General features: G+C 37.6%; 1 pseudogene; it reads right to left on the bottom strand.

Moving 5' to 3' along the window:
* Window positions 1–679: 679 nt before the first annotated feature.
* On the bottom strand, window positions 680–11,705 carry LOC127456144 (long-chain fatty acid transport protein 2-like; annotated as a pseudogene).
* Window positions 11,706–12,892: the final 1,187 nt, after the last annotated feature.

The raw sequence follows: 12,892 nt of genomic DNA, 5'->3' as shown, positions 1-12,892 counted from the left end.
TATATATATATATATATATATATATGTATATATATAAATTCACCAGATGAGGTTTATTGTTGAGGATTACAAAAAAATTAGGAATAATATAATAAAACTATCGTAAACTATCGGCATATAGTTTTTCCAAAAAGCAACTATCGGCACAGATTAATCGGTAAAACCAATATATCGGTCTACCTCTACTACAAACCATTTTATGTAAAAGGCTCATGCTTAAATGATTGAAATTTTGCAGATAAAAATAAATTGTGCCCTTGTATTAATTTCTTTAAAATACTAACATTTAAATTCAATATTTGTTTACTTTTTTTTTTTTTTAAATGGATGATTTAGAATTGATCATGAAGGAAAAGCAGGTGCTAGCAAGTGTCCTTCAATACTGTTTACAATGCATCCCAGGATGCACCTCATACAGTTGCTTGAGAGAAGCTAGTTTTGTTTAACATTTTTGGTCACTACATAATTGCCAAAAATCCATTATTTCATAGTTTAATGACTTAATGTTATTCTAAAATGTAGAAAATAGTAACAATAAAGAATAAGTAGGAGTGTCAAAACTGTTGACTGGAAGTATAGATGGATCCATGATTTATTAAGTGTATTATGTATATTTAGATCATTAATAAGCATTTCTGTGTCTTTTACAGTTTAATTTTCAGCTGAATAAATGTTTTGAGTTTTAATTTTTGTGTCACAGTCTCAATTGTCCTTTACTGATCAAAATAAAAATCTCTTCTGTCAAGGGAACAAATGACTGTTCAGAGTCATACAGGAAAAAAAAGTTTATCCCGGATGGTGTTTGGGTTAAATCCCTCCTGAACCAGCCGAATACATCAAATTCTAACACGTCTTTGAGTTTCAGAGCCACCATTCCGATCCGTCCCTTGTGACCTAAGAGAAAGCATCTTCATCAGAATACCAGCAAACTGATGGAACATATTGGTCTTCACTAATCTGACTGTGACAGTCACTGAATGTGAAGTGTGCTGTGTCAGGATAAACAACTCTTTTCCTTATAAATGCAGTGACCTGGTCATTTAACTCTGTAGATGTTTGCTTCTCAATGAAATCCAACATGATCAACATTTCAGACACTTCCTTTGTTGCCACATTTTCTCCTTTCCACCTGATTCAGCAGAAACACATGAGTGAATGTAGGTGCTTTAATAACTACTAATGACACACACAGTCATTTAAACAGAACGTGTCTCACAGGAACATGTCTCCTGAAAGTACAAGAATCTTTTGTGGTCGACTAGAATGAGATCTCCAGTGTTTAAGTAAATCTCTTCTGTATGAAACACGTTCTTAGTTTATTTTTCTCTGTCTGATGAGGGTTTTTAGCATAGCCGCTAAATGGACCTATATTACTGATCTTTACCACCAGCAGCCCAGTTTCTCCTTAAACACACACCCCATATCAACTTTGTGGTTTACTGCCCCTCACGAATCATCATTTTTAACATCTGGATCAGTAAGATCAGTAAGTTACTGTCTATCATGTCCAGCTCAACTCTATTTTATTAGCATGATATGCTAATTATGTAACATCTCATTAATAGCTTCATTAAACTCATTATGATTTATTGGGAGGCTAACCATAACCCCAATATAATGTAATTTCATCTCATACACCCTTTCTCAACAGCAGGAAATGGAGAATATGTTTGTTACAACGAGCTAACGCTAGCTAATTTTAACATCAGTAACCTAGAAGAAGCTAAAAGATTCTAAACCAGCTAAATTACCTGTTAAAACTATATTACTCTAATTTGATTAGTCTATCAAACCATTCAACGGGCTGATGTTTCCAAATAATGACTGCAAATCCAGAGAAAAAGTGATATTTCACCAGCCAATCGGGTATTGTGAGTCATCTTCCCACTTCTTGTATCTTACAAGTAAGCTAATAAAATAATCTCTTAAATCAACTTAATTTCATGTCAATTTATTTATTTATTTGTTAATTAGTTATTTATATTGGCATGTAGTTTTGCAAGAAGCAAGAAAATGAGCATTCAGGCTAATTTTCGCATTATAAACACCTGACAGATCTCTGACATAAACAGAGGTGGAATTCAGCTGTTTCTGGACACTCCATGGTCTCTTTCTTCTCACGTAATAATGTAATTTCAACTCAAATCAATATTTCATGTTCATCTAATTATTTATTTAGTAAGTTGCCGTGTAATAAACATATTGACCAGCTTGGCTGTTCACCCATCATGACTGGACTGCCTGCAAAAATAACCAGCTTAATTAGATTGTGCTAGTAACTGACCAGCACTATACATCTAAACCAGTTAAAAGAACAGTTTAACCAAACATGATACTTTTGGTAGTTTTATGGTGTTTTCTTTTTTGTTTTTTACACACATGGTCACTATAAACTCTCCTTGTATGGAAAAAATTGGCATGAACATTCTGCGAAACTTCTCCTCTCGTGTTTCACAGAAGAAAATAATGAGGGTTTAAAAAAAACAAAAACAGGAGGGTGAGTAAATAATGACAGAATTTAACCAACTTTTCCAAGATAATTGACGAACACTATGTTTCCCTCGGTCGCTCTGTATAACTCGCAAATCCGCACGTTCCCAATTCGCTGCATGAACTCAGTCCATGTGTCCACTCTGATCCCATTGCCCAGCGCCAGCCACACGCTGTGATCGCAATCATTGTCTCTCTGAACAAACAATACAGTTACAACATTACTGCATCAACACAGCATTCATATTATTTATAGACTGGTACATTGTCAGGATGATTAATTTTATATAATATAATAATATTTAGCCATTTTGAGATCATTAGCATCGGCCAATGTTGGTCCCAAAATCTACAGAAAAATCTTGTCAATGGATACTTACCATTGTGTTTTCAATTTTAAGTAAATATTGTTTAAAATAAAAAAAAGTTTTCATTATTTTGTGTGCATCCCATTTGCTGTCATTAAATTATTTTGTATATTTAGGCATTGCTATATCGGCTATTGAAAAACGAATATCGTTGAACCACTAATTAAAGGGATAGTTCACCCAAAAATGAAAATTCTCTCATCATTTACTCATCCTCATACCATCCCAGATGTGTATGACTTACTTTCTTCTGCTGAACACAAACAAAGATTTTTAAAAGAATATCTCAGCTCTGTAGGTCCATACAGTGCAAGTGAATGGGTACCAAAACGTTGAAGCTCCAAAAAGAAGCCTTTATTGAAGCCTTTATTTTTTGTCACACATTTTACATTTTGAACATATACAGTGAAATTCTTTTTTCCACATATCCCAGCTAAGCTGGGGTCAGAGCGCAGGGTCAGTCATGATACGGCACCCCTGGAGCAGATAGGGTCATGGGCCTTGCTCAAGGGCCCAACAGTGTCATCTTGGCAGAGCTGGGGCTTGAACAAGCACATAAAGGCAGCATAAAAGTAATCCATAAAACTCCAATTGTTTAATCCATGTCTTCTGAAGTGATCGAATCGGTTTTGGGTGAGAAAAGACCAAAATATAACTCCTTTTTCACTATGACTACATTTACATGACAACAGAAAGCGACGTATTGTGAGTGTTCTGGTTTACATGCACTGTATAAGCAGCTTCCTCTTTACTCCCATATACATGCGGCTTGGTCAGTAAGCAGCTTTCTCCACAGCAACGTTATTTCCCCGCAACGCTTGTGTAAATAACATACATGTCATCCGAGAAAGACTTTGCTATTTTATTCCCGTTGTTTCGATTTATTTCCAGATATTCCACAGTTGTTGCTGTGTTTGTAACTTTCTATCGCAACCTACAGTGCAATTGCGCTGCAATAGTGGGGTTTCCCTCTTAAGTAAATCTCCATGATTCCCACAATGTACGAATGCATATACGTGAACGTGAGAGACCTTTGATATTTTTGGTGTGTATAAATGGGTATAGTTAATAGTGTATGTGCTTTTCCCACTGTACTCCCAGAAATTTTGAATTCTTTCTGCTTTGTTGACATGTGGTTGGGCTCCATCCTATGATGATTGTTATCCTTTCTGTTCACGCTCAAAAATCTGTTAGAATGGCACTTACATGTTTACATGGCCACAAAAGCTGCATTCTTTGGGAGAAACCTAGGTGTGTTAAACCGCATTCTCTTAATCCCTTAAATGGCGTAAGGAAATCTGCATTCTTGTTTACATGATGTTTCAGAATGCTACTTTCTGCAAAAATCCTGGAATAAACTGTTTTCTTAAGTGCATGTAAACGTGGTCTATAAATCTTGACAGCAGTCTCCTTGGCGATCATGATTTCAAGCTCGATTACACTTCCTATAGTGCCATCTAGTGCTCTGTGCATGCATCAAGCACTAGGAAGTGTATTCGAGCTTGAAATCATGATTGTGCCTAGAGACTTTAATGGCAAGATGTACAGTGAAAAATGAAAAGTTTGGTCTGTTCTAACCCAAAAACGATTAGATCTTCAGAAGACATGGATTAAACCACTGAATTACTTTTATGCTACCTTTATGTGCTTTTTGGAGCTTCAAAGTTTTGGTCACTGTTCACTTGCATTGTATGGACCTACAGAGCTGAGACATTCTTCTAAAATGTTTTGTTTGTGTTCTGCTGAAGAAAGAAAGTCATACACATCTGGGATGGAATGAGGGTGAGAAAATGATGAGAGAGAATTTTCATTTTTGGGTGAACTGTCCCTTTAATGTACTACTGAAAACCATTTTGAGACTGTTGTCAATAAACATTGATGCTTAAAAAATAATTAAGATAATGAATGCACACAGTTACTAGATATACAAAACATCTAGAAACTTTGACCATGATTTTCCCCTGACAGTGTTTGAAAGAATATTCCATGTTCGGTACAAGTTAAGCTCAGTCAACAGCATTTGTGGTATAATGTCGTCACATGACGCCATGCAAGAAGCAGGTGTGTGAACGACGAGCTCTGCGCATTTTGCTAAATTTTTAATTATTCTCATGTTATAATCTGGTGAAATTTGATACACCCAGTTACACATTTGCTCTTTGAGGTAAAACATGGCAAAGAAGTCAAACTCATCAGGCTCTGGAGACATTAAAAGACACTTACGTGTTCAGGATGAAAGCCCCAACAGGCCTACAGACCAGGGACTCGATTTGGATGGCGCGGCGGGAGAGGAGTCAGTTGTCCAACATATCGGTGATGATGACGAAGGTTCTTGCTGACTTGGAGGATCTCGCTGTAATACGTCAATTGATTATGGCGATGGAAGTAAAATTCTCTGAGTTAGTTACAAGAGTGTCAGATGCTGAGAAACAAATCGATTATTTGGAGTCTTCGGAGAGGGAATTATCCGCTAATCCGCCTGCGACCAAAGTTGATCTGGAACATATTCTTGAAAAGCTTGAAGATCTTGAGAATAGAAGCCGCAGGAATAACATCAGAATTGTTGGAGTTCCTGAGCACGAGGAGGGCAGAGATATGGTGAAATTCCTAGACGAGCTCTTCCCGAGTCTGCTCGACATAACAGGCCACAAGCTGGAAATCGAGCGAGCTCACAGAGTCCCTGCTCAGAGATCTGCTGAGGGATACAGGCCCCGATCAATCCTGGTCAAATTTCTGAGGTAATCTGATAAAGATCTCGCGTTGTGCCAGGTGAGGAGCAAAGGAAAGCTTATAATATTTTCTTGTTCCCGGACTTTGCGAGTTCGACAAGAGAGAAACGTGATCGGTTCAGGGATTGCAAGAAACTCTTGCATCAGCTTAAGATCACTTTTGCATTGATGTTCCTGGCCAAACTGAGAATAGAAACGAAGGACGGTCGCAAAGTATTTACATGTCCCAATCAGGCAATGTCTTTTATTGAATCAATGGGTGAGTAAACCATTGGATGTTTCTCATGTAAGTGGACTGACTCGCTGTACTTACTCTGACTTTTGAGGAAGCTGGGCGTCATTTTGGTTTCTTTTTGCGTTGGTTCCGCCTAGCGGCTGGAGTTTGTTTTGTGAATAACACTTTCCTTAAAGAAGCTTTTGCATTGACGGAAGATTACTTCTGCATGGAAGTTCCCGGCCAGTTTGAGAGTGGACACTACGGATGACCGCAAAATATCTACATGCTCACACAAAGGATGTCTTTTATAAAGTTGATGGATTGAGTAAGTCATGGTATATACTTTTATGCGGCCTCCGAGTGAATTGACTTGACCATCCGGTTTTGTTTCTTTTTGTGTTGGCTCCGCCTAGCGGATGGAGCTTGTTCAGTTTACGGGACACTGGAATGATTACGTCATCCGCTGAACTCATAACAGCTGGCTCACTGAACATTCGTTTGTCTATCCGTGAAATTGAAAGGTTTTATATCAGCTGAAATTTGTTTTGTGGAGGATCACACCTTTAAAACATTTCTGTGAATTAATCTACATGTTCTTTGTGTTCATTCTTCCTTTTGGCTGGGGTTTATTTTACAAATTATTTTCTGTTATGTAATTTTGCTTCACAAATTTGTGAGGCAAAATTGAGCAATCCGATGGCAAAGTTGTAGTGGGGGCTCGTGGGCATTCATGGACCTTTTGAGTCGCCGGTTGGCGCTCTTGTGCGCGGGGTTAATGCGCACGTTTTTCTTTTTTCTGTTTGTTTTGTTCGGGGGAAGTTCGGGGTTTGATTGTTTCACTCATGGGGAATGTGGTCTGTATAATTTTGTTTTTGACACACAGTTTATTTTTTTTATTATATCAGTATGTCAGTTGTTAATATTAGTGTACTATCTCTCTCCACGTGGAATGTGAATGGGTTGGGGCACCCCATAAAAATAAGGAAGGTTATTCTTTTCTTAAACGTAAAAAATATGATATAGTGTTTCTTCAAGAAACACACTTTTCTCCGCAGGAAGCGGAAAAATTTGGGAAGATATGGGGTGGGCATGTTTTCTTTAGTGCTGGCTCAAGTAAGAGCAAGGGAGTCATTATATTGATTAATAAACATCTACAATTCAAATGTCTCAAACAGATCAAAGATAAATTAGGAAGAGTAATTATTGTTTTAGCTGAAATTCAGGGGCAAAGGTTGATTTTGGCTAATATTTACGCACCTAATGCTGATTATCAGGGCTTTTTTATAGATCTTGAAGGGATGTTGCAAGCTGCTGGCATCTCTCATGACATAATATTGGGAAGAGACTTTAATCTTTTGATGGATTCAGTCCTTGATCATAGTGAAGCAAAAGTGTGTAAGCCCCCTAGAGCAACATTGACGCTTAGAAATCTTGGTCTTACAGATATTTGGAGACTTTTGAACCCATCTGGTAGGGACTATAAATGGTTTTCATCAGTCCATAATATTTATTCTAGAATAGATTTTTTTTTAATATATATATCTATGTCCCTCATTTCATCTGTTGTTGATTGCTCAATTGGAAACATTTTTGTCTCAGATCACACCCTGGTGAGTTTGAGGTGGTGCCACATACGGAGAAAAAGAAATCAAATAGTTGGCACCTTAATGTGTCTCTTCTGCAAAATCCTGAATTCCAACAAATGTTAAAGACTGAAATCAGTGTTTATATGGAGACCAATTGGTCCTCAGTATCCACTGTGGGCGTGGCTTGGGAGGCACTTAAGGCGGTTCTTAGGGGCTGGATCATACAGTATGCCTCATTCTCCCAAAAATCCAAAGCATGAGAACTTGTGGAGTTGGAAGGAAATATTAAAAATGCCAAAGCAGAGCTGAAGCGCCGTTTATCATCCGATGGCCTCAGAGAACTGACTCGATTGAAATACAGATATAATAATATTTTGTCGCGGAAAGTGGAGTTTTGGCTATTCAGGGCAAGACAGTCATACTTTAAGTCAGGGGACAAAGCAGGAAAACTTTTGGCTAGATATATAAAGCAGAGAGAGTCTTTTTCTACCATTCCCTCAGTGAAATCTGCTGGTGGTGAAATTTTTACCTCAGCCATTGATATTAATAATGCCTTTAAAGAATTCTATCTTGATCTCTATAGTTCCACGTCTTCGTGTACTGATGAAGATATTAGAAACTTTGTGGAACCATTAGATCTCCCTAAACTGACGATTGAGCAAAAAAATTATCTTGATTCTGAGATAACCCTGGAGGAACTTGACGAGGTAATTAAGTCCTTACCTACAGGCAAAGCTCTGGGGCCAGATGGTTTTGCCGCTGAATTTTTTAGATCTTATGCTACAGAACTGGCTCCATTTTTGTAAGAAGTTTATACTGAAACATTAAAGAATGGAAAGCTTCCGCCAACCATGACACAAGCCCGTATCAGTCTGATTCTTAAAAAGGACAAAGATCCAAACGAGTGTAAAAGTTACCGTCCAATATCCCTGATCCAGCTAGATGTAAAAATTTTAGCTAAAATTTTGGCTAACCGATTAAGTTATGACATCTCTTATACATATAGATCAGGTGGGGTTTATTCAGGGTCGTAGCCCTTCTGATAATATTAGGCGTTTAATCAATATCATGTGCTCAGTGGTGAATCATCAGACTCCGATCGCTGTCATCTCACTTGACGCCGAAAAGGCATTTGATATGGTAGAATGGGATTATCTTTTTAAGATTTTGGAAATGTATGAGTTCGGGAGTACGTTTATTGGTTGGATCAAGTTACTTTATAGACACCCTGTAGCGGCAGTACAAACAAATGGATTAATTTCAGATTATTTTACTCTGGATAGGGGCACCCGTCAGGGTTGCCCTCTTTCCCCATTATTGTTCTGTCTTGCCCTGGAACTATTAGCAGCCGTGATAAGAAAGGAGGATGATTTTCCAGGGGTGATTGCGGGAGGTGTGGCGCATAAGCTTCTGCTTTATGCAGATGATATTTTATTATTCGTCTCTGACCCCATTAGATCTATGCCTTGCCTCCACAGAATTATTAATTCCTTTTCCAAATTCTCAGGATACAAAGTCAACTGGTCTAAATCCGAAGCTTTGGCTCTGACAGCGTACTATCCAGTAACGGCCTTCCAGCCAGGCGCCTTCCAGTGGCCCAAACAGGGCATTAAATATTTGGGCATTTTATTCCCCAAAAATGTGTCTGATTTAGTTAGAGACAATTTTGACCCTTTAATAAAAAGGTTTTCGAGCGATGTAGACAGGTGGGCTTCATTACATTTATCTATGATTGGGAAGGTTAATGTTATTAAAATGAATTGTATTCCAAAATTCAATTACTTAATGCAGTCTCTTCCTGTAGATCTCCCCCTCTCTTATTTCAAGCAATTTGATAGCATAGCAAAGTCCTTCACTTGGAATGGTAAGCGTCCCAAATTACATTTCAATAAGTTACATAGGCCGACTGACAAAGGTGGGCTAGGCCTACCCAAGATTTTATTTTATTATTATGCATTCGGTCTCAGACATTTGGCTCATTGGTCGCTTCCACCTGAGAGAGCCCCTCCCTGGTGCTGTATAGAACAGAAAGTTCTGTATAGTAGGGGCTGGATATTGATTCTGTATATGTGTGTTCTGCTATTTACATTTATTGGTTGAATCAATAAAAAAATGTTAATCAGTATAACCACAAAAAAAACATTTATTAAAAAAGTGGTTACAGTAAGTCACTTAAATACATAAATGCTAAAATACACACACCGTTTCAAAAGTATAGCCACAAGATGTAAACATTATATGTGTTAACGTGATTTTAGTGTGATAAAATCACTTACTAACCTTTTCTGTGTAAAGTTATAGTATATCAAATACTGAGATTACAGGGTTTTGTTGTCATGATTATTGGATATAACTCTAAACAGATAAGGTTAGTTAGTGATTTTATAACATTAAAATCATGTTAACATATAGAAGGTTTATGTCCTGTGGCTATATTTCTGAAACAATGTGTATTTTAGTGTTTATGGACTGGCCCCCATTCACTTCCATTGTAAGTGCCTAACTGTAACCGCCGAGGGACTAGTCAAAATGTGTTGAAGTCAAATTCTGTTAATTGAGCTTAACTCATTTTGAATCTGGAACATTCCTTTAACTGTAATCTTGTGTCTTTGGACAGATGAGGCAGCTTCACCTTGGATGTGTTGCACAGGTAAGGCATCATCTCTCCGATGTACTGGATGACCGTCACCTTGTGTTCTCTGCATTCATCTCAAAACTGGGAAGCAGCGAACTTCCTCTTCAGCACCACTGTCATCCCTGAAACCGTGGAAACAGAACAGCTAGTCCTGCCCAAAACTCACACCATTGGAGTCAGAAGTTGAGTCAAACAAACAGACCAATGTTTTGAAAGAAAAGTGTCCTTTTTGGAGCTCAGTCCACTTTGCTTGAATAAATAAAACAGATGCTTGAACATTCTGCTAAATAAACTTGGGGTGCCTCTCAATCAGCTCCCTATGTCATGAATCAGCATATCGTGAACACGAATTTGGGCACTGGCAAGGGTGTTCATCCACTGAACATTGGGACACTTATGACTCAGCTACGACACGATAAGAAGCTCATGCATTCAAGCACAGCTGTTATTAATCAGTAACATCGCTGTATAAATGACACTATCGTTCATTTTTGTTCAAGATATTCAAACATACAGTGTTATTATGAAAGTTAAAGGACATTAAATAGAGAATTAAAAATATAAATAAGTGTATTTTAAACCTACTTTTAAAGATTGTTTCCCTTTCATGGTCATTATGGAGAAAAGACATTACAAAAAACATCTCTTTTAAAGAGAAAATAAGACTTTGACATCATATATTTACACTTGTGCTTGTCTTCTAATGACTTGAAAGACTTCAGAAGACATGATGACGTTTCCGGTATGGGAACATATTGAGAAACAATGCACACTGGTTTTTACGGTGCATTGTGGGATTTTTTAGGGAGCGAACGTTTCAGTGCCTTGGAACGATTTTGCGATTGAGACCACCCTAAAAATGGCTGACTCACTGAGCAGTGTCCTGACTACTGAACTAGGGAGCTGATTGAGACACACCCTTACATTTTTGGTGAACTTTGGTGTATTTTATTTATTTGTGCTTGTTGTTTGAGTGGATTAGGAGTAATAAGAATGTAATTACCCCGCTTTATTGCCCCTGTGAGGCCGATGAGGAAACCGGCGCTGTGGTACAGGGGCAGGTAGATGAATATAACATCACATGTATGTGATACCTGACATTCTCTGCAAGAACACCACTGCCAATAATCTCTCGTGATTTATTACTGCAGCTTTAGGAAGACCTGCAACACACACACAACTGCCTGAGCAAACACAACACATCTCACACACACCTGAGAGTGTTGCGAGCTTCACCTGTGGTGCCAGAGGTGTAGATACAGAGGGCGGGGCTCTTGATGCTGATGTCACATCTCAGGCTGAGGGGTGGGGACTCTTGATGCAGAGATGACTTCAGCAGAAAGATTCACAATCTCATCTGTCTCACAGCTGTCTGATAGCACAAACACATACACGTTCTGCTCACAAAGAGACGGGAGTACTTCTGCCACCGCTGAAGCCAAATCTGCAAAAAAACATTTACTTTATAAATTATGAAGCCTGGACACCTGGATATAATTATTACAAAAAATACTTATAATTAAAACATTGAAAGAATTAAAAATATGATTAAAAATAATTATATATATATATATATATATATATATATATATAGCAGTGCAGTAGGCATTTGCTCCATTTGCGCTACCATGCAGCCCAGTTTGGCGAGCGCGAGCCACGTCCACACGTACAGGGGTGCATTTCTGCGAAAGAGCGTGACGATCTGACCCGCCCACTCAGCGCGTTCGTGACTCTGTTACTGATTCTGTCGGTGCGTCACGTTAAGAATAAAACTCTCCTTCAAAAATGATGAAGCGTATATCCGAGTGATTTTTCGCAGCATCCTGAAAACTTTCCAGTATTGTGTAACAAGGCGTTTGACTCCTAAATTTAGTTATCAATCTCGCGACGTTAATTAGTTTGAGAACATAAATAAATTCCTGAATAAAATACGGGAATCTAAAATGGATTCAGAGACAGGAGCTAAAACAGAGCGTTTCAGACAGAGGGTGAAAAGAGGTGCTGCAGCAATGTACAGTATGAGAAAAATCAAGTTTTCTGAACATTAAAGCATGTAAACCTATTCTAGTAGACCCCCAAAATAAAATTATGAACCTGTAAATGAGCATAATATGGGTTCTATAAAATGAGTCAATATTTCATTTCATATTCATTATTTTTAGTCATATTTACTCTGAATCAAATGGCATATAGCCTAATTTTAGTCAACAAAAATGATATCTTTTAGTTGATGATTATGGGCAAAATGACAAAAACGTGTGTTGAACTGTAACGGACCAAACTTTAATCAAATATTCAAAAAAAATTATAGTATATTTTAATAATATAAATTTTCTTAATTTAAACATTTATCTAATATATACAAGATAGGCTACATACAAAATACTGTACAACTGTCCTTGTTGTGAAAACCTGAGCTCCTGAAATAATAGCATATAGCCAAATGAATATACTGAAGTGTTAACTACTCTATAGTAGTTAGGCTTCTGTATTCTGAATTCTTCATGCTTTAGAGGCTTTAATATATTTTCCACCTTTAGTCATTTTAGGATATTGCATTGCGTGTAGCGTGTTTTTTTTACTCAGCACAAGTTATGCGTTTTATGACTAGTGACTTAGTTGAAGTTCACCTGTTCATCCGCTTCATTGTGCAGATGTACAGTGGTGTGAAAAAGTGTTTGCCCCCTTCCTGATTTCTTATTTTTTTGCATGTTTGTCACACTTAAATGTTTCAGATCATCAAACAAGTTTAAATATTAGTCAAAGATAACACAAGTAAACACAAAATGCAGTTTTTAAATGAAGGTTGTTATTATTAAGGGAAAACAAAATCCAAACCTACATGGCCCTGTGTGAAAAAGTGATTG

This window comes from Myxocyprinus asiaticus, chromosome 18 (assembly GCF_019703515.2).
Source record: "Myxocyprinus asiaticus isolate MX2 ecotype Aquarium Trade chromosome 18, UBuf_Myxa_2, whole genome shotgun sequence".
Taxonomy (NCBI): Eukaryota; Metazoa; Chordata; class Actinopteri; order Cypriniformes; family Catostomidae; genus Myxocyprinus; species Myxocyprinus asiaticus.
The sequence above is the reverse complement of the archived record's forward strand: the minus strand, read 5'-3'. Positions and strand labels throughout refer to the sequence as shown.